Here is a 22,177-nt window from a genome sequence, read left to right as displayed (position 1 = left end):
GGATCTCATAGAATCTCCCCCTGTCCACTCTGCTCCCAGCTCCCACATCTGCTGGCGGATCAGGGTGGGATGAGCTGCCACTTCCCAGCCATACAGGTGGGGGCAAACAGCTCTCTGAGGTTCAGTCGGTCTGGGGATGGAAAGTAAACCCCAAACCTCACCTCCTGACACTGCCTGGCCACAGTCCTTCCCCCTGCCTGCTTATCCTCAAGGAATGCAAGCTGTGGGAGCAATCCTCTCCCTTCCAGTTCTAATGAAGGAGGCAGACACACAGACCCATCAAACCCTCTCATTTAGGCTTTCAGGCTTAGGCTCTCATTCTTAATGCCTCCGATTGCTCAAGATGACAGGGGAAAAATCACTTTCTATTATCACCTAATGAACCAAGAGTAAGGCTTGGATGAGGCGCTGGGAGATTGGTGCTCAGGTGAGGCCACATACCCTGTGCAGAAACCTTCCCCTTTAGAGCAAAATCTGACTGCATAAGGGATTTTCCCACTGCAAGTCAGCTTGGTTTCTTTTTTTCTTATCTAAAGAAATCAGGCTCAAATCTGAGCCTGGTCCTAAGTGAAGAGAATACGCTTTGTCTTTGACAGGCAGCATCTGTGATCCTGAACAAACCCAAGCACTCGATGCCAGTGCTATGGGTGGAGGTCAAGCTTTGTGATGGGGATGGGGTGGGCCAGGCTGCTTCCTGCAGACCTCGGTGATGTATGGAAGGATTCAGGAGGCACAGGTTCCAGCTGATCCCATCCATCCCTTACAGGCACTGAAATTCACTACCAGCTTCTCCTGCTGCTATCTGAGCCCATCTGCAGCATCCTGAAGCTGCTCAGCTCCAGTTGAGCTCCCAGGATGAGCATCAACACATTCACCATCACAGAGATGCAAGCAAATCCATGCAGGCGTGGATTTCTCTCCCTGTAAGAGGAGGGGGAGCTTTCTCAATGTGATTTGGTACTTAAGAGAAATCACCAGCAAAACGAGTGTGCAGTTTCACCCACTGGACAGCTTCCTTTTACTTCTGGAGGGACCATCCGTGGCTCTGCTGCTGGGTTACACCAATAACAAATGAGTGACCATTGAGATGAAGCCACCACTCGGAGCATCATCCCAGCATCGAATACACTGGGAAAGAATAAGCTGTGGGCTGTCCCCCCTCACTCGTATGTGTGGATACAGACGTGCACAGAGAGAGCCCAACTGTTTAGACTTAGCAGATGAACTCTGTTGACTGATCCTCTTGGAGCACAGCGTCACAAGGCTCTGGTGTCACCGAGATCCAACGACTTCAGTGCATGCTGGAGAGGTCAAATTAAAGACTAAGCAGAGCCTGCCCTGACCAATTTAGGAGGTGCTCAAGTGCTGTGCTGCCCAAGCTGACTTCCAGCTTCCCAATGCGTTAATTAGTGCTAATACATCCTAAAGCCTTTAAATCACTGTGCACCTCTGCAGCCAGGTGCTGTGCTATCCTAATTCTCCTCCTTTCTAGAGATGGGTGCTATAAGGATGAGCACAAAGCTGGGCTGCTGCTTCTGCACAACTGCTGTCACAGTGATGCTGAATCTCACCTATGGACCCTTTCAATCTCTTCACTGTGATCTGGAAGAAGGGCAGCTCTCTGCTCTTTCCCTTGCTTTGCTTCATAGCAAATGCCCATGGCCGAGGGAAGCCGCCTGCTGCAACCAGTCAGCACTGAGCTTTATTTGTCTGTCAGACTTCCAAGCTCCAACTTTGCTGCATGTGGGCTCAGGCATTCCAGCTTCTATTTCTGCCTATTTTGCTTTGCTGTGTGATCCACGCAGCAGCTCCCAATTCGGGCTGTCTGTTCATAAGCCAGAGCTGGGGATAACCACCAAGCACCAATGCAATGCTGCACAGTATAGCACAAGGGTTATATCTGCTTTGCTTTGTGCCCTGAGAAGACATGAAGAGCTCCCAGATTCAACCTGAGGGTCTCTGTGTGCCGGCTGGGGAAGAAACAGCCTGTTGAAATATTAGCTTGGCTCTATGGGAGCAGTCATCAGATTTTCAGTTGCAGCCATATGGTAACCTGCATCGCGTCCTCTGTAAGCTAGCAGATGTGCCAACAGCTGGAGGGGCAGAAAGATGGGCTCTATCACACGTTTCATTTCTCACTGCCCTGGAAAGAGTTAGGAGGAAGCTGGGATCAATGAGGGCGAGCAGTTGAGGAAAGAGACCTTTTCAAGTCCCCCTTTCTCCTTTTAAGTCCATCAGGCATGCAGGCATTCCTCACTTGTGCTTTGCACCCAGAAGCAATGCTGGCATTAGCCATCAAGCACTGCACACAGGTTAAGACCGTGCTGACCCTAAAATGAAAAGCCTAATCCAGGAGATGCTCAAGCCTATTCTCACTCCTTCAAGGGAGCCTGTCCCAGTGGTCTGGGCTAATTACAGCTACAGTAAAACACCAATTAGGATGCACATCTATATGCTAATGAGTGCAAGATTCTCCCTCTCTCTTGCTAACACCCAACACAGCACAACTCACGGGGGACTCTGCTGTGTCTGACTGCAAGAATGCTCACTGTTCCAACCTATTGGGCATTTTCATTGCAACCACCACTACCACGCTGCTGCTCTCAGGCAACAACAGAAGTTTCCCTTTTGCTGGTGGAAGCAAACACCCCTCCACAACGCTCCCATCCTCCCTCCACTGTATATAGAAAGAGCTTGAACTGGCAGTTGCTTGTGTTGCAACAGGGTCCTCCCCAGCTCCAAAAACACTGGGATGCACAGCTGCCATCTCTAAGGGCCTGTCAATGGTTAAGCTGACAGCTGGCATGGGGCTTGCTGGAAACTGGCTCTTGGGGTCGGTTCTTAGGCCAGATATTTGCCACAGGCATCATTCCCACCTTGGAAGCTGTTCTGAGAGAGGTATTTTTTTCTGATCTTATTTTATTACTCAACCGGAGAAAGGCGTTCTATTTGGAATAATAATAGAGATCGTGCTCTTATATCCATTACACTTTAACTATACCGGTGCTTCTGCAGCTCGTTTTCAAGCAGGCAGACCTTTCTCAGTCCCTGTTGATGCTCTTGGAGTTCTACTCAAGACTCACTATTGCAGCAGGGACTGAAAAAGGCCATTAAACAAGCAAACCCACTGATTGGAGTAGTGGGACAGCAACGAGATGCACACTGAACACAGCCCTTGAGCAGGAGGAAGGCAGCACTCAGCTCTGTGATCCATGAAACACGAGTGAGAAAGGGATGAAACCTCAGGGACACGCGGGGGAAGGAAAAAGGGTATTCAGGAGACCATATAAAAGAGTCCTATTGATGGCTGCATGGGGACAAGGAGGAGAACGGTGACCCAGCTGTACACAGAGCATTGCCCTGCTGCTGTCCAAGGACTGACACATGTCTCCCTTTCCATCAGCTCCCCAAAACAGCAGCATCCAGAACCCCAATCCGATTAGAAAGCAAAACACAGGCAGATCAAAGAGTTCTCCATCTCTCCTGAGAGATGAGCTGGAGCACGGGATAATTAGTAGCTGCTGACTGCTGCCAACCACTTCTCACATTAGCTTCTCCTTGGTCTTCTCACGTGCATGGGCAGCCCCTTCCAACCCCCTCCACGCTGGGACACTTTGGGGATGGATAATGCAAAAAGGGTACAGGTGGTGTCCCTCAAAGCAAGGCAATCCTCCCCCTATGATGCTGCAATTCTCCTTAATGCGGGGGCACATCCTGATAAATCAATTCCCATCGCATCCCTTGGGGCAGGCCCACATCACAACCCCTCCAACAAGACCCATGGGTGGGGGGGCTGCAGGGACGCAGCCAGCCAATATGGGAAGCAAACCAATCCTGTGCATGAGCAGCCTGCATGCAAGAAAACACACACGTTGAAATAATGCCGACCTGGGAAGCAGCAGGAGAGGAGATCTCTAGATTACAGGCACCCAGGGAACATAGCTCAGCCAGTAACAGCAGATAAGCTCAGCTCAGGGGTCGCGTTCATTTTTATCTCCGACCTCCCAACTTCCCATACGGTGACTCAACACAAACTACAACCAATGCAAACCACATCACATCGTTGGCGGGCGGATTTGGAACGGCTCTGTCCCACATTGATGGATGCACAGAGCATCACAGCTGGATCTCACCAACCCCAAACTACACCAGCACGGTGCCTGCAGCTCTCCCCAAGCTACCGACGAGCCTCGTCGTTGCTCGGGAACCCCCCCCGGAGGACACCCCCGCCGCCGCCACGGCTTGCTGGCAGCAACCCCGGAGCCGCAGCGCTGCCGCCGGGGAGAGAGGCAATAAATAACCCGGGGAGAGCGGCTCGGAGCCCGGCGGGCGGCGCAGACTCTGACCTGACAAATACCCACTGGAAAATCAGCACCTCCCACCCCCGGGAGCCTGGAGCCAACCCCGGACCGGCCCCAGACGGGGGGTGGCTGAGCAAACAGAGCGGAGCGGAGCAGACAGACGGACCCGACAGCCGCCCCGTCGGGCAGCGTACAACCGCCGGGGTGCGGGGGGGGCGGGCAGGGAACGCATGGCTGCGCACATGCACACACACACACTATATACACACACACACACACACACACACACGGATACACATCTACATGCTCGCACAGCGCTTCCCTATCGTCCCGAGTTGAATTCCCAGCCTGTCGCTTTGAAGGGGGGTGGAGATGGGGTCTGGCAGACAGCGCCCACCCCGCAATGCTTTGGGTCCCCCCCCGCCCCCTCCTACGGTCTCACCTGCTCCGCTGGGAGACGGCACGGCACCCAGGGGCTGGAGCAAGGAGGGGGCGGCCGCTTGATTTTCTGCTCTATGCAATAAAGTGTGATTATAAAGAATGTAAGAGGGAGCACAGCTTGAATTCCAATTGGTGGAGAGCCTGTTGTTAACCATCAGGGAACTATTTATTCTCTAGCCTCACTGATGCTCCTTGGTCAATAATGATAAAGGGGGGGGGGGAAGTTGAAGGCATTATAAACAGGCATTGCATTTACAGCAACAGCCCCCTTGGAATCCATGCTCCCTTCAGGGCATGGCTGGAGTGCTCAGCCCACTGTCTGCTGTCAGCATAGACTTGCAACCTAGAGCCTCTGGTCACCATCCCAAACAGCCCGTGCACTCCAAAGCCCCTCTCTTTCTTGTATTACTGAATTCCACACGAGCTTTGCCGACGTTTCAAATAGGATCAGAGTCACGCCGGGCCAGCTTTAGAAACTTGTGGCATCCAGGCTGGATGCCAGATCCCAAAACCCAAATACTGTGCGGGAATTGAAGCAGGGAGGGACCCACATGGCTCCCACTGCTCCAGCCTTCCTGCCTGGGGGGCCCATGCAGTTCTATTTGCACACAGCTTAAGGAATGTCCAGGGTTCAGCTCCCATTGAGCAGCACAGCCAGAGATCAGGGCACCTCTGTGCCAGAGCCAGGTGGGAGCTTCCTTCCCAGATGCTGTTGGCACTCAGCATCACCTCCTTCATCTCTGTTACCCCCCCCAACCCCCAGCACAAGGATCAGCTTTCAGAGCCTTCAGTGAGTCTCTTCTAATAGACAAGATGAAAACGAAGATGCAGAAGAACAAGCAGGCGAAGGGAGGGCTGTGATTCCCTCCCATTGGTGCTGCAGCAGAATGGGACCACACTGCTGGATGAAAGCTGGATGCATCACCTCAGTACAAGCGAGCCCAAGGCCTTGTGCTGAAGTCAAACCATGAGGCTTGTTATGGCTTGGAAGTAAAGTGAGACTTTGCTGCTATAGGAGAAAGCTGGGGCTGCCTGCTGGGAGCTCCTTGGGGGCAGGGGTATCAATCTTAATAAAGCCACGGCGTGGCAGATAAATCATCATAAGGAATAACGATATGTAATAAGGATGAATCATATTAAGAGGGTCGTGTGAGAGAGGGAGAGCCTGCATGCCTGCATCCAGCCAGCAGTACCAACACAGAGGTGCAGAGAAAAGAAAGCTGTTAATGTATTTCAAAGGGAACTCATTAGCCACAAGCAAACATGCAGTTTCTGGCCATGGAGAGTCACACACGTAATGTTCCTGCAACTTCTGCTGTTCTTCCAGCTATTGATAAAGCTCCTTGATCACCACGTGCAATGGAGGATGGATCCTGAGCTGCTTCCCCACTCTGTGACCATTCCCGGCACGACAAGCAGTATCTGTTTTAAAGAAGGCCATAATTATGAAGTGTGTGGGTAAATGCAGGGCAGGACAGCGACGCGGTGCCATCCTTACCTGACCAGAAAAGCTGGAGCAGCAGGGACTGAGCAAGCAAGGAAATGCACACAGCAATGCAAGAGCTGCTTCCTTTCACCCTCCCACTGCAGATGCTGCTCTGCAATGTCCATCCCCAGTGCAGGACAAGGTGTGCCATCCTATGATGCAAAACCTGGCTAAGAGCACCGTGCTCTGAAACCACTGTTACAAGCTTTTGTGGGAGCCAGAGAGCTCCAGCCTTCTTATAGGAGAAGGGAAACACTCTGTGTTGGATCTATCTTGAGTTTAAAGCACATGTCTCCTCTTGGTTAGCAGAACTGCACATTTGCTGTCTTTCTGGACCACAGCTAACGTGCAATGAAGTAATTCTGACAGCAGCTCATAGTGACAGCTGCCCGTGGTGTCTCACACATTGCAAGGTGCCTACGTGAGTTTGCTCTTGTAAAGCCTTCTTGCCATAAAAGACCTGCTGAGACCTCCTCCTAATCTAAACGAATACACCCATCCCAAAGCAAGTCCTGATTGAGGAGAAGAAACTGCTGCAGGTACCCCATTCCCTGAGATGCTACAGACACCCAGCAGGTTCCCATCTGCTGCAGGGCACATCCCAGCCATCTCTGCTTTGAATGCTTAGGAGGTGCAGGCTGTGCTGTGTTAATATGCAAAGTCTGCCTGCCTTCCCAATTAAATGGAAAATGCTATGATTAAAACCAGCCAGAAGATATTAGATGGATAGTGCTGAACTGTGGGCTTTACTTCCTACACGCTGAAGCCCCATAGGAGTACTGATGGAATACATGCCGGGGATATTACCAAAGGTGAAACAGAGCTGGGAATGGAAAAATGCTTCATAAGATAGGGGAGAAAATGAGGTAGGGCTGAATTAACACAGAACCTCATCCTGGTCCCTCTGGACCACACATCTCTGGGAGGACACTGCTCCTAGAAGCCAAATGCTGGTGCATCATTTGGAGGGGAGGACACCATACAAGTGGAATAAATCATAGCATGAGGCCTCCTTAGCATCAGTGCTGAGTTCTCCTCTACCACCCATATGGGACAGGAACAGAAATCACAGCGGAGCAGTGCAGCACGCCGAATCATTGCAATTAAACCCACAGAGATGAGAAGATAAAGCAAGAAATGTTAAGAACTGATTGGAAAGACCCATCTGCCTTGCTGGGAAGGGCTCTCCCAATCACCTGCATGGCTCTAACCCTCCTGGCTGTGCTCTGCAGCTCAGCCCCAGGCCATGCAGCCTCGCTCTTCCTGTGCCTGCGAGCACTGCTGCTCCCTGTGCCCGTGTTTCATGACGTGCATTTAATTAACAGTGATGGTGAAGTCAGGTGTATTTATGGGGACTTCTCATCCTCACACTTACAGCTGCAGTTGCTATGGGTTTCCTACCGGAGTTCTTGCTTTCCTCCCTGCCCCCACCATGTAACGTGCACCAGAATAAAGTCTAATAAATTCTGCTGTGTAATTGGCTGTATATTTTAGGAGTCCATCTATCCCAGCGCCGTGAAAACAGAGGCCCTCAAAAATACACTGTGTGGACAGAAAGCTCTCAATGGGGGGAATGCAAAGTGCTCTGCTGTTCTGACAGCACTCAGAGGATAACAGGGATGGTGCAGTGACAGCACTTGGTAGCCTCAGTGTCTTTTCCAACCTGAGCTATTGTATGGTTCTAAACCCCACATCACCCCCTTCCCTCTTTCAGGGACTTCATTTTCCATCCGTGCTCCTTTTCTTCGTTATCATTAACTCAAGACCACAGGATGGAACTGTGCTGGTGGGGAAAACACTCCAAGCCTCATAGCCACACGGGCTCCATCTAAATAAACCAGATTCTCCCCTCATACCATGCAAGCAGAGGTTCCCCTGGCCCAACTCTAGGGCTGTGATGCTCCACCCTACACACTGAGTACCACTGCAGAGCACGTGGAGCTCAACGCTTCGGGGCTGGACCGGCTGAAGCATTTATACAAATAAAAGCAGCAGAAGCAAAGCGCCGGCAGCGCCGCTCTGATTACAGGGCCATTCATTTTCTGGTCGTTAATAATTTGTGCAATAAAAGATTGCGTGCCTTTCTGAGTTAGTAGGAGTTATTGGCACAAATTTCCCTCCGCGCTGGTGTGAGTCTGTGCCTGGAACATAAATTATGAGTTTCTTATCACACTCCTCCTCATTTTTCATGCTGCCATGCTTAGATCGCCAGCAGCCCCTCTGTCTCAGTCTTATTTTATGCAGCAAGAGAAGGCAGAGAGGATGGTTATTCCATCTTTAATTACACAAACCCCCTTCTGCATTGCCTCCTTCCTGTGCCCCTTACCCCACCTGCACAACGAGGTTGTCCACTGCTGCAGGTGCAGGCAATGCTTCACCCACACTCTCCAACTATGTCCAGGTTAAGGGGTGGAAATGCACCAAGCACTGAGACTCATTTAAAAGCTATGGAAACAGCCTTGTCGTTTCTCTGATGCCGAAACGCTCGTTAGAGATGCTAATTGTTTTGTTAAACACGGCAGCTCACGCATCAACCACACCAACATCCCTGGACCTTTCCATATGTCAGCCTCATGGCTTTCTGCATTCGGAGCATCTCTTTCGGGAGGCGTCCCCGGAACGTTTGCACCAACATCTGCTCAACTTCAAAAGAAGTGCTGACAGCCCCAGACGACAGAACATGTCTGGCATCTCCAGCCGTGCTTTGCCAAGGGCTGTGCAAACCCCACGCTCCTGCAGATAAGTGCACTCATAAAATCACAGACTCATTAAGGTTGGAAAAGACCGGCAACGTCACCCAGTCCGACCATTGACCTGCTGTGCCCACTGATCACATCCCACACCACGGATACCCATATCTGTGTCCCTGCCCTGAATGTGCACATTGGGATGCTCAGCCGCTCCGTGCTATTAAAACAGAATCATTAAGATGGGAAAAACCCACTAAAACCACCTGGTCCAACCACCCACCCATCCCCACTGTGCCAGTCAGGAGCTGCAGCACCTTCTCTTTGCAGCACTCACTGATGGAGAGTGCTTTCCTCTGCATCACTTCCGCACCCACACTGCCTTACCCCTCCCCTGATTGCAACCAGAGCCCTGAGCTCTGCCTCCTGGAGCCCTTCCGATCTGCACACTGGGAATACCATCCCATGGTGGGCAGCAGGAGGACTGTGCAGGCTGGAGTTGCCTATGAGAAGGGCAACAAGCCCTTGGGGAGCTGCAGGATGGGGTCACAGTGAGTGCTATTCAGCCTCACCGAGTGTTTTCTCCTGCTAAGTGCAAGTTGCCCTACGGAGGCCTGACGGTGCCCATCAATAACGGAGTGATGTGACACATACAGGGCACCCCTGTGTACATATATATGCTTTAAGGAATGCGTGCTGCCCCACTGCAAGAGGATTTATACCGGGGGCCTTGGGCAGGCATAGCACACACATAAGAGTGCACTGTCACTTGGAGAGTGATCCATGGCCCAGTGCTTGGCACGTCTCCGGTGATTATACCGCACTGGTGAGCCACTGATCATCTCCAAATGATGCTTATGTCTGCAGGGTAACATCCAACACGGCCACGCCAGGCTCCAGATGCCCACCCTGAATTCCCTTCCACCCCAGCACAGCTAGCTGCTGTTAGCCAGCAGCACTGCACCACTTTATTTCACTGCTGGGAGCCCAGGGAATCACATCACTGCATGGCAGCAATGCCAAACCAACAGTGGCTCACAGCAGCAGCATCCCCAAGTATTAAGAACTGGGCAAAACCAACCTGCTGTTCCATATTCCTGAAGGTATCGATACTCAGTTGAATTTCCACATCAATTTCCTGCACGAGCAGAGCTATCCCTTGTGTTTTTTTTTGCTGGATATTTGCTGCCCTACTATTCTGTGCACTAAGATTCTGAGATAGCAACTTATTACGTCCAGCTCAGCTGTGGAAAAACTGAGGCACTGAGCATTTGGTGCTGCAGAGCCAGGAGGAGCAGACAGCTCTGCTTCCCTATACAACAGCCAGCCAGCTCTATAAGAGATGCTGCTCGGTGCTTGTAAGCACAGCATAATTAATCTTCTTCCTTATACATACTGTTATGAAATGTTAGTGCTTTTTGGAAGTGTTTTTCCCATCTCTCCCCACCCCTCCCAGTTGGAGCTTTTCTCATATCTCCCCCAAAAATCTGCCATTGTGCACGCACTGAGCTGTACTGCACTTAATGAGGCACTTCAGGTTCAATGAGGTCCTTCATCTTTTCAGCTCCAGCTCTTTGCTTCTCCCTTCCAGGCATCTCAGCTGGCTCCTGCACATCCCTTGCTGTAGACCCCCATTTCCAGGGGGCTGCTGCCCCCCTGCCCTGCCTGAGTTGGTGGCAGTGGGGTGAGGACCCTCGGGTGCTGTTCCTGGATCTGTCATTTATTTGCTGTGACCCTGATTGCGAGGCAGGAAGGAGCAATTCTCAAGCGTGGGCACCTAATAGAATGGTATGCGCCGGGGATGATAAGCATCCCTAGTTCTTATTAAAAAAGAGCAATAATTATGACTGCATCCCAAGCCTCATACTTCTCTCTTCCGCTTTCACATCTCATTAATCCCAAACCCCATCTCCCCCTTTACAGCCAAAGGCTGATGCAAGCTCCATCCATGAGCACAAACCTCTGCTCCCCGTGCACTGCTACCCAGGAAACCTTCCCACCTCCTGCAGACCCTTCACCAAGCTGAACCCATTTCCATTTGCTTCCTTAGGACCTATAGCACTGCAACACCCTCAGTGCTGCAAAGGATAACCAGTGTGTTGGGCCTGTGTGCTGCTGCATGCAGATATGGGAACACATAGAGGATGTAGAGGATAAAACCAAAATCATCTTACAGGTCCTCAGCCCCTAATGAAAGGTTTCCATTAAGAACTTTTCTTAATGCTCTGCAACGCACCGACTCGGTGCTAATCTGACCATCACGATGAGGATGGGAAGAGCGGAGCCGCAGCACGATGAGGATGGGAGGGGGAAAGGAGGAGGAGGAGGAGGAGGCAGCCGGGGTTGAGCCGCGTGGGGCCAGCGGGGCTCCGGGAGCGCTGCCCGGGGCCGGCCCAGCCGGCGCCGCCGCCCCCTCCCCGCCTTGACCCCGGGGCGCTGCGGTCGGAGCCGCCGCGGCAGCGGAGCCGGAGCGGCGCTGAGCCGCCGGCACGACGCAATTAGCGGGGCGGCTCCGACTGCATCCCCCGGGGAGATGCGGAGCGGCAACACCCGCCGTCACCGCCGCCTACGCGCACCCCGGGCGGCCGGGGCCGGGTTGGTGAGGGGGAGGTTTGATAGGGAGGGTAGAATAGGGACACACACATATACATACATATACATAGAGCTGAGTGCTGAGCAGACCGACGGGGGAAGGAAATAGGGGAGGGGAAAGGGAGAAGAGGGAAGGAATAAAGAAAATGGGGAAAGGAAAAGAGAGGTGGAATAGGGGGAAGGGAGAAAGAGGAAAGGAAAAGGGGGAAGAAATGGAGAGATGGGAAGGGGGGAAGGGGAAGGGGAAAGGGAAAGGGAAAGGGAAAGGGAAAGGGAAAGGGAAAGGGAAAGGGAAAGGGAAAGGGAAAGGGAAAGGGAAAGGGAAAGGGAAAGGGAAAGGGAAAGGGAAAGGGAAAGGGAGGGGAGGGGAGGGGAAGGGAGGGAAGGAAAGGGGGAGGGGAAGGGAAGGGAAGGGAAGGGAAGGGAAGGGAAGGGAAGGGAAGGGAAGGGAAGGGAAGGGAAGGGAAGGGAAGGGAAGGGAAGGGAAGGGAAGGGAAGGGAAGGGAAGGGAAGGGAGGAAAAGAGGACAGGGAGGAAAAGAGGACAGGGAGGAAAAGAGGAAAGGAAAAAGGGGAAGAAATGGAGAGATGGGGAGGGGGGAAAGGGAAGGGAAAAGGAAATGGAAAGGGAAAGGGAAAGGGAGGGGGACAGGGAGGAGAAGAGGAAAGGAAAAAGGGGGGAAGGAAAAGGGGGAAGGAAAAGAGGAAAGGAAAAAGGAGGCAGGAAAAGGGGGAAGGGAAAGGGGGAAGGGAAGGAGGGAGGAAAAAGGAGAAGGAAGGAGAAGGAAAAGAGGGCAGGAAAAGAGGAAAAGGAGAAAGGAAAAGGAAAAGGAAAAGCAGAGCACCAGACTTTGCCTCCGTGCACGCTACCACCAAGCTACAGAAAATGCCAGGAGACATCAGACAGTGTCACACACATGGTGTGTCCCCTCCCAGCAGCCCAGCTGTGTTTGTTAGAGCACACTGCTCACACCAATGCACTGTTACAGCCACTGGAACAGGCTGGTGCTTGTCTGAGTTACTATCTCAGCAACGAGCAGCTTCCAGCTTCAACTGCAGTGGTGGGCACAGGAAAAGACTCCTGTATCACCATGCTCCAGCTGAGCAGGAAGCATCACTATCTGAGCAGCAATGGAAACCTCTGCTCGCATCTCCCTTCCCCAGAGTCCTTCTGCAGTCCTTCTACCAAGTCCTTCTAGTCCTTTGGGAAAGCAGAGCATTCTGCATGCACAGACATGGTTTATCTTAGCATGGCTTAGAAAAACTACATGTTACACGGGTATAGGGGAAGGATCTGAGATGACATGGGAGAACTGCCTCATAGAGATGGGAAGAAAGGAGCTGCTTCCTACCCTCTCCTCCTGCCATTGGGGAGCACTATGCAGGCAGTGGGTTCCTGGTCCTGCAGCAGGCAGCCCATGGGGAGATGCTGAATGCAGCGATGCTGGCAGCCCCACAAATCCATTCCTTGGGTTGGTGCTCAGACTGACCCTTCCCCATTCATCACAGCGGTTCTGTCACTCACACTGAATGACACAGCACGACATCACGGGAATGATCCCTGACCTCCAGATCAGGGTGAGGTCACCAGGAGGGCAGGAGGGAGAAGCCTGTCTGTAAGAGCTGGGGATTAGCAGCATGGAGCTGAATGACATCCAACACAGCAGCTCAGCCATCTCCATCAGTGTTTATCCCAAAGCTCTGCTTTGCTCATGGTTGGCAATGTACGGTGCAGGAGCCCAGCATCCACCAGCAGGCGGGGAAGGAAGGCAAAGCATCCTAGTGGTCACCCCATTTGGGTGCATAGAATGGCTGGCTTGGCTGAGATTTAGTATTCAGATCAGGAGAGGGGCTTATCTGCTGTTCTCCAAACCACCATCTCTAGCCAGGTTGTTCTTCCACGCTTATGGAATCAATTATCAATGAAGACAGGAATGACACCGCTGTGGGGTTACTATCTCTAGGGAGATTCCCTATAAGAAGCATGAAATGGAAGCCTTGAAAAATCAAACATTGTGTATTTTAACACAAGATTTGCCCAGAACATTCACTAAAGTGCTGTCTAATGAAAGGGATGTTATTCTGCACGGGGCACCAGGGAGATCCACCTCTCCTGCATCCCCCAAATCAAACCAAGCACAGAAGCAGCAAAGAAGTTGTTCTTTGCATCCCTCTTCCTCCCCATGCACCTGTGCAGGGTTAAGCATATTCAAACCCACTGTCTTATCATGCATTAAGCAAGGGCACGACCCGACAGAGAGGGTGCCTTTTTAATGTTACAACAGGCATAGAAGGGATGCCCTGGGAAGGCAAGCAGCCTGCAGCACGGTTCCTCCATTAGAATGGCAGTCAGTGCAGTGAGAAGATGGAGCAGCTCTGCCCTATGGACACATTAAGAATAGCTGACCTGCTTGCAGGCACTGCTGAGGTTGCTGTGATGTGACTGACCTGCTTTTTCCATGCTTAAAGGTAGCTTTAAAGACATCTCGTGATGCCACAACAGTCCTTTTGTGGTGCTTCACAACGTGAGGTGGCTTACTAAATTTGGGCAGAAAGCAAGCATAAGAAACTATGACCTTTGAACGTGTAGCACGTGACGTCAGGAAGATGGCTTTGACTCAGAACAGTCAACACGTCTACCCACAGCTAGACAGGAGAGCCACAAACATCACAAACAGAAATACCAGGTGCCTGGTGAGCGAAGAAGCTAATGAGTCTATCAAGAGCAGCATCTCTTTTTGTGCACACCATCCTCCTCTTGATAAAGAATACAAACTGTTCCCATACCTGGAGCTGGGGGGTTCCAAACTGGGGTTCAATGCCGAGCTCAAGGACACAGCAAGGATACGCCACCCCCAGCAGCACGTGGAGGAGGAGGGAGGCGATGCAGGAGGAGAGGAAGGGGATGGGGAGGCAAATAAATAAGGACAATGCACAATTTATGAAGACAAGAAGGTAGTAAGTGCTATTCACCCAGAGTGTAAATTGGTATTGATGTCACAACACAGCCCAGCCAAAAAATAATGATGATGATAATTTAGGGCTTGCGCTATATCTCACTCAAAGCCACAGTCCCATCCAACAGCAGCTCCCACCCTGCCGCCTTCTTCCCCTTCTCTGTTCATCGGTGTCCTCCTAAATCAAATACACTCAATGCTCATTTGATTAGATCCCCTTCTTTTATTTATCATCCATCCCTCGCTCTTCCACTCTCAAGTTCTCAGTGGGCATCTTGCTCATTTTCTGGCACCAGGCAGCGCTTGAAGGAACAAACCCATCTCCAGAGGAGTTTGAATCCTCAGGTCGCTCAGGATCCGTGCATCCTTCCCAGCCCTCATCTGTCATCCTTTAATCTCGCCTGTTTTATGCTCCAGATCCTGGCTACCCAGTCCTGACTTCCCAGGTTTATAGCCCTGACTTACTTCCCTCCTGTAACATTTTACTGCTCGGTTATCGGCCCTGAGGGGCCTCATTTACACAAGCGCTGTTTTCGCTATAGTTAAGACTAATTCACTGGGCTGCAGTTGGCTCTTGCATCCTGCATTCAGCTCAGCTCCCTGTCTCCTCTCTCCTGCAGGGAAGCAAAGGATTTTCTAATGGATGGGAGATTTATTTTCTTTCTTTTTTTTTTTTCCTTCTCTTTTTTTTTAATTACGGTTATTAATCCCCTTTTGAGTGATCCAAAGCCTGAATTGAATTCCCCCTCTGTGCCTGGTGTGATTCTGCCTGTTTCCCTTTGGTGCACACATGCCCTCTGGGCTCTGTGTAAGGTCTATGGGACCTTGAGGAGGTGACTTGCTCAGGGATCCACTCCCTCCATCCAGTTGTTATACAGAGGAGGCTCTATATATATATAGAGCCCTGGGAAGGCTCTGATTGCACCTCACAGCTCCAGCTGGGCCTGCAGTTTATTCTGCTTACAGACCAGCTTTCCTACAAAGCACAGCACACTCCGTGTCCTCACCCAGAGCCACAGCATCACCTACAGGAGCCAACCAGACCCACCTGTACCCCCAAGGGCTGCACCTACTGTGCCTATACCAGGGAGGACCGATGGCACCACAAGCAACAAGCAGTGTGCAATGCCCAAACTGAACCCATTCATCCACCCCAAGCAAATAAGAGGGAGATTCCAACTGCAGCATCCCATCAGAACCTTCCACGTGCAATGAATCTGCCCAGTTCTGTTGCAGGGAGCTGCGTTAGCATCAGCTTCATTGCAGACAGCACGGTAACAACGTCGACTCCGTGCAAGAGAAGATGTGAATTTGTAAATAATACCATCCCTTGCTGTCCGCCCTTCCAGGATCAAAAGCTTATTGCTAACATTTTTTTTTAAATTAGATTTTCCAACCTATTGTAAGAGATAAATAGATATTATCCCTATTTTATTGACAGATAAACTGCGGCACGGAGGAATTAAATGAGTTGCCTAAGGTCAGACAATGAACAGTTTAGAGACTGGATCAATGGAGTCGTTCTTTTCGTCTCATTTTAGTGTCTCTGGATGGTGAACCCTGTGGGGCTTTGGCACAAGCGTGCAAATCATCTTCTGAACCCACCAATATTGGCATAACTCCGATCCTATGGACGCTATGGACAGAATCACAGCCATCTTATTATCTTAAGCAGCAACAAAGCAAGAGCAGCACCAACTGCGGGTCAGAATCTCACCCAAAGGCTGGATCGATACATCTCCAGAGGACCTGGCAATACTAAACAAGATGGGCTTCTGGCTACTGTGGGATTGCACATAAATAACGATATTCCACAGCTACGGTTTCTCTATTTATTTCACTTAGTTTCCTTGGCAAAAATGAGCACCAACTGATCCTCACCCCACACACTTTTCTGTTCTCTGAGCCATACGTGCATCATAAATGCCAAAGAAACAACCCCCTTTGAATAAACAGGATGTACCTGTATATACACCCCATGTTCACATGACCCTAAATAAATGGGATTATATTCCTTCTAAGCCTCCAGCTATAAGACTCTGAAGTTGAAGCCTGAATAACACACAGTCATCTCTTTGGGTTCTAAAAGCAGCTTTTAGATGGTACATACAGCACTTGGTAAATTCTATCCACACAGTCCCCATCCCCATAACAAATGTTATATCCTATATACTACCAGATCCAAAAACAACACTTTCAGTGCATGTGGCAGCACTTTGCCACCATGCTGCTCTGTAAGTTCCAACATTGGTTCCAGTTCATATATAGTGGAAGTGGGGACAGCATATGTGCTTTTATTGCAGTATACAGATGATACTGAAAGAGCAGGTCAACACCAAGTGTGGTTAATGAATGTCTCCAGCATGAAGACTGCAGGGAGATATGGAAGGAAGACCTCGAAGCATGTACACTGGAGAAGACATCCCAAGCTTAGCAATCCCTCCTGTTTGTTTGGAGGGCAAAGGACCCAATGTTCCAGCATTGCTATCTCCAGAGAGACCGTATGAACCACAAGTAAGAAGGAAGTGTCACATACCTCCCTTGTGCTGGTGATCCCAGTGCTGTCAGTGGTTCATAGCAGCTCTGCTTTTGCACGTTTATGGAGCTCCAGACTGCAGCTTTCTGCTCACTGTGTTGGCACACCTGGAGAATAAAGGCAAAACTTAAATCAAGGCTCCACTTCAGAGGCAGGAACTGCAGAACAGTTATTAAATGGGAAGATGTGCAAATGTCCTTCCTCCTGGCAAGCTGTTAAGCAGCCTCAGTGCTGTGGACTCCAGCAGTTGTTGCTGTTGCTCCAGTTTCTAGGTCGGAGATGATGGTGGTGAAAGGTGAAAGGGAGGGCAGGAGAATCAAAGATCCCTTTGTAGATCTCTTGCCCTTTTTGCATGAGCACAACTCCCCACCTTACTCCAACACATCAGAGTACATCAGCAGGCTGAAACCACCGATCTACTTTTCCAAAGGACACAGACCTAAGGCAAAGACTGCAGGAACTGGGGGCAGATCTGCTCCGAGATTCATCCATCCTGGCACCCCCAAAAAACCCTGAATCTACAGAAAGCAGCTTTTCTTACAGCAGAGGCTGATAAACTTTCATCCAGAGGTCCTTGAAATTGGAACAGCAATTAGATGGAGGCCATTGCAGCTCTGTCCCAGAGGACCTGACAAGCACATCAGCTCTACCCTCATGTGAAACCCTCTCACCATCCCATTCTATACTAACGATGCTGATACCACATTTATGCTGTTTTTCCAAGCCAGACTGAGAATCTTTCCTCACACCGCTCAGGCTCCAAGGGGGTTAAAAGCCATCTTGCTCTGGATACATTCTGCACCACTCTTAATTTCTAAAGCACTGCGTTTCAAGCCATAAACTCAGACTGTTATTTACTTTCTTGAAGACAACACGGAGCCAGCTTCTCCCTGTCTCTTCCCTCTGTCTGCTCTGCTGCCTTTTGGAGGCATCCTTTGTGACTGCTGCGTGGCTCAGGAACTTCCCAAGTCAGTGCCTGCATGGCAAACTGCTGCCAAGGAATAGCCTAAGGAGGGGGAAGCAGGGAAGCTCTGTTTCCTTGCTCTGGGGGGAGGCAATGGGCAGAGGCAGTGGGGATGGGGGCATAGGGGAACAGAACAAGCTTGTTCTCAGAGCAGCACGGCATCCAGGCCGGCAGGTCTCTTTTATCCTGTTTCAGTTCAGTAAAAGCGTCAATTAACTCCACATTAATTATTAAATCAGAACAATGAGTCTCTGGGTTCCGACAGCTAAATTCTGTTACTGCTGTTTCTTAGGGGAGCTCGGCTAGCCTTGAAACTTAGGACATAAATATCTTTCTTCAAGGAGTTTCTAGGCTGTTTTTATTCTCCTCTCTGTGGGTGCATTTTTAATCACAGTTTCTTACCCGTGTACGGAGGGAAGCATTTCTGGGCCTGCTGCACCTCAAGAACATCACACCTAACACACACACAGCTCTTCCAACCTCTGACAGAGCCACTGTGCTCCTCCAGCCTGCATCTGCACAGCAAAGGGGCTGCTTCCCTCCTGCCCTGCTCATCCCATCACTGTCCCTTTTCTTGCCCCAGATATTTTGGTAGCAAATGGTTTTCCTACAGGAAAAGGTCCCTTGAAGGACACCCTGCTGGGAAGGTCTTCTCTCTGACATCCCCTCATGAAGCTCTACGACTTCCTAAGGTATGAATGGCTCCAGAGCTGCAAAATGCTTTTATTTCTTATGCGACTTTAATGTCTTTGGGAAAGAGCCAACCTAATAGAATTGAATGTAAAAGCTTTATAGGTACCAAACGGGTGCAGCAAAGTCTGGCAGAACATCTGTACATTGTCTGAACTGGAGGGAAAAGGCTCCGGGGTGTCAGAGGGGCTTCATTTCCCAAGCAAGGAAGTCACCAGCTTTATGGACACAGAGAGAAGCTTCTCCCTCTGCTCCCATCATCGTCTTCCTCTGGCAATTCTCTCCCTTTCTTTCCCTCATTGAGACCTTTTGCTTCACTACTCACAGTGTGCAGAATGCAATAACGTGATTAGAAGCCCCTGGCTGGTCGGTCAGCCATCATTTCAATCTCTCTGCACTGCTTGGGTTTCTCTTCCTACCCGTTCAGTGGGAGCTGGAACAGCTTCGTGCCTGACCTGCAGTGCCACTGACGACACGAGATTTGTTTTGCCTTTGTTGGAAACGACTGCAATATTTGCTGTAGCAGACTTACTGTCAGTCCACGTGTCCCTCGGTGGTGCCACTGACCGCAGCCCTCCTCTTCTCTTGGCAGCAATGGTGAGGGGGAGGAAAAAAAGACCTAAAACAAACACATTTGTCTTAGATAAGCTGCTTGCAGATGTGCTTTAACAAAAACAGAACGGTCTAGACGGGCCCAGCAGCACACATTTCATCTTGCAAATGTTTCAAGACACTCTGCACATCACTGCCTGCATGTGAGAGCAGCATTGCATTGTGCTTTGCTCACAGCATTCCTGCTTTTGCAGTTTCCAGGTGCAAGGTCGCCCTGTGAGCTTGGAACACAACAACCTGCTGGGAGGGAACAAATCTCCACCACCAGATCTAAGCTTCTAGGTGTTATCTGTCTCAAAGATACGCCTGGAAGACCACATTAAAACAACAAAAAGAAAGAAAAGGCAGACAAGAAAGCACAGTGTGGGAAGGATGGATGTCTGGAGTCTGTGGGGCACAACCAGCTTCAATGAGGCACTGCTGGACAGTGTTGCAATGAGAACAAATTCAGCCCCTTCTGCTCCACGCTCCCCTGTGTGCCCCTTTGGCAAGCTGAGTGCTGGCTGATAAAAATCAAGCTGTTCATCCCCTGTGCTGCAGCCCCACGTTTGCAAAATCCGCCTTTCAAAGAGTTGTTAAGATCTGGGATGAAAGCTGCTATTATGCCTTACAGTTAATTAGGTAATCATGATTATTTATTATCACGGGAGCGTCTGGAGGAATGGTATGAAAGCAGAATAGCAAGCTTGACCTTCTGTGCTCACATCTTGATCTGGTTGGATATACAGACATTATTTATCACGTGCTCCTTTTGCTACCTGGAAAGTCCCTCATGTGAGAGGGTCTGTTTGTTCTGCAGGAAGTTTGCAACAATCCAGAATGCCACAGCACAAATTCCGTGACGATCTATTATCATCATCAATAATAATTATCAGAAATCATGATAATTACCAGCAAAGCTGCCTGCTGTGGATAGCGACATCCATCTAAGGAGGAGAACTGTGCACATTGAGGCTCGTCTGCTTGACAGGAGTCCACCCGTTCACTCTGGATGGTGGAAAACATCCAGTTCAGGGCTCTGTGATGCTCCTGCTTAAGGCAGATTGATGTCAGTGCAGCTCCTCATTGCTCTTCTGCACCAGGATCAGGGCCAGGTTCTCTGCAGGGGAAAAAAGAAGCAAGCTGAACTGTTTGCATTTGTGTCTGCGCCTCACACTGTGCCCCATTCAAAGCAAGGCAGCAGAGGGATGCTTCTCCCTTCCATCAGCAGGGCCTGATGAGGGCAGTAAGAATTGCTCCTGGCTGCATCCTTCATGTGTGTATCTCACAGCACAGACACTTCTCAGCTGAACACTCGCTCCTGTCGTGCAGGTAGGGATGCTGTCTCCATGCTTCAGGTGCACAGAGGCCCATGTGGAACAGCTGGAGAAGCTGGGAATACAGTCAAAAAAGCCCAACTTCATAGGCTCTCAGTACAGCTCGAACCCATAAACCACAGCAGCGAGGCCAGTCAGGCTGGTCATTTTGATGAATGAGTTCACACACAGCCCCCATAAGCTTATCTTAGTGACACCCAAGTACAAAAGGGAGCGAGCTCCCAAAGCCTGATCCAGAACTGCCCACTGACTGCACAGGCTTCATCCCCAGCACATGGCAGCAGGCTGCGAGCAGAGCCCACCAGAATCAGACCCATGGGAGCAAGGAGGAGGCCCTGCTGTCTTATCCTGGACCAGGAATCCTTTCTCCGAGGATTAATTACTTGTACTGTTAAGCAAACACGAGCGCCTGTGGTGCAGGCTGAGTAGGGCTGCTCCTAATTGAAAACAGCCTACTTGTTTATTTCTATTCCTTTTTTTTCCCCTCCATTGTCTATTTTGGTGCTTATAAAAAAAGCAAAGCTCAGAGCTGCATGGCTGTGGTCTCCCTGCAGCAGCCTGCAAAGCCCCCATCAGCCAGGAGGGCACAGCAGAGACTTTATGCACTCCCAGATCCCTCCTGTGCAAGGACTGCACAGCCAGGCAGGTTACAGGGCAGAGTTATTGAAACCATCTGAATTTAAGCAATACTGGGCAGCTTGTAATATTATTCTTGTTCATGTAGCTCCTTATGGGCTCCAGTTTTTCTTTCCTTTTTTTGGCACAGAACCAACCACATTCCTAATGCTTGAACAAAAGTGGGAATACTGGAGGATTAGGAATACCTCGATTTATGGCAGGATTAGCTGGAGTTTTATCCTGCCTGACAAAGAACTAAAATGCACAATCAAGGAGACATTCCAACCCCATTATCTCCTATTCCTGCTGTAAAGAATGCACAGAGATCACACCCAAAAGAAGAGTTTATGACATCCATTGGAGGTATCTCAGGCCGTGGCCTGGAAATCAGCACTTTAGATGAATAAAACAGCAAAAATGATGTTAATTCTAAAATAATTGGACCATATATATATATATATATATATATATATATATATATATCTTCTCTTGCTTACATCACTTCTGCATAAAACAAAGCTAATGAAAAGAGAACCAAACCCAAAGAAAATATTTGGTTAGATTTCATTCCTCTGCCAAAGAAATTTACTGCTGAGCTTAATGGAGTAGGACCAGCACCAGAAATACCTGCATCCTCCACGCAGCCCTATCACTCAGGGCTCTGTTTGGATGTTGGCTGAGAAATCAGCGTGTCCGTGAGCAGAACAAACCATCCAGGTGTTAATCCAGCACACATTTCCTAGGGCATGCTTCAGCTTCCTCGCTCCTGAGCAGGGACATCAACTGCATGAACCTCTTGGGGCTCTGGGGGGGGCACAGGGACAGAAGCTGGGCTGGAGCCAGGCAAGAAAAAGGGACAGAGCTCAGGGAAGGGGGAGGATGGGGAAGAACTGGGAAGGTTTTTATATGGGAAGGTTCTCAGCACTGCTGCAAGTCACACACATGCACTGTGTGGTGTGTTAATAGAAACTCTCTGCT

The 22,177-nt window shown here is 50.2% G+C and overlaps 1 protein-coding gene across 1 annotated transcript in view; it reads right to left on the bottom strand.

The window, feature by feature from the left end:
- The window catches only part of SAMD11 (sterile alpha motif domain containing 11), a 73,738-nt gene extending 53,374 nt beyond the window's left edge, over nt 1-20,364 (bottom strand). Inside the window, exons 1-3 of the mRNA XM_085509814.1 lie at nt 20,157-20,364; nt 19,186-19,272; nt 17,000-17,106 (exon numbers count right to left, since the gene is read on the bottom strand). The gene's annotated coding sequence lies outside the window, so the exon portion shown is untranslated. The remainder of the gene's footprint in view (nt 1-16,999; nt 17,107-19,185; nt 19,273-20,156) is intronic.
- Between the last annotated feature and the right edge of the window lie 1,813 nt (nt 20,365-22,177).

The sequence above is a fragment of the Coturnix japonica genome, chromosome 9 (genome assembly GCF_054131305.1).
Source record: "Coturnix japonica strain WE chromosome 9, WE-NBRP24, whole genome shotgun sequence".
NCBI classification, from domain to species: domain Eukaryota; kingdom Metazoa; phylum Chordata; class Aves; order Galliformes; family Phasianidae; genus Coturnix; species Coturnix japonica.
This window is presented reverse-complemented; position numbering and strand designations above follow the sequence as displayed.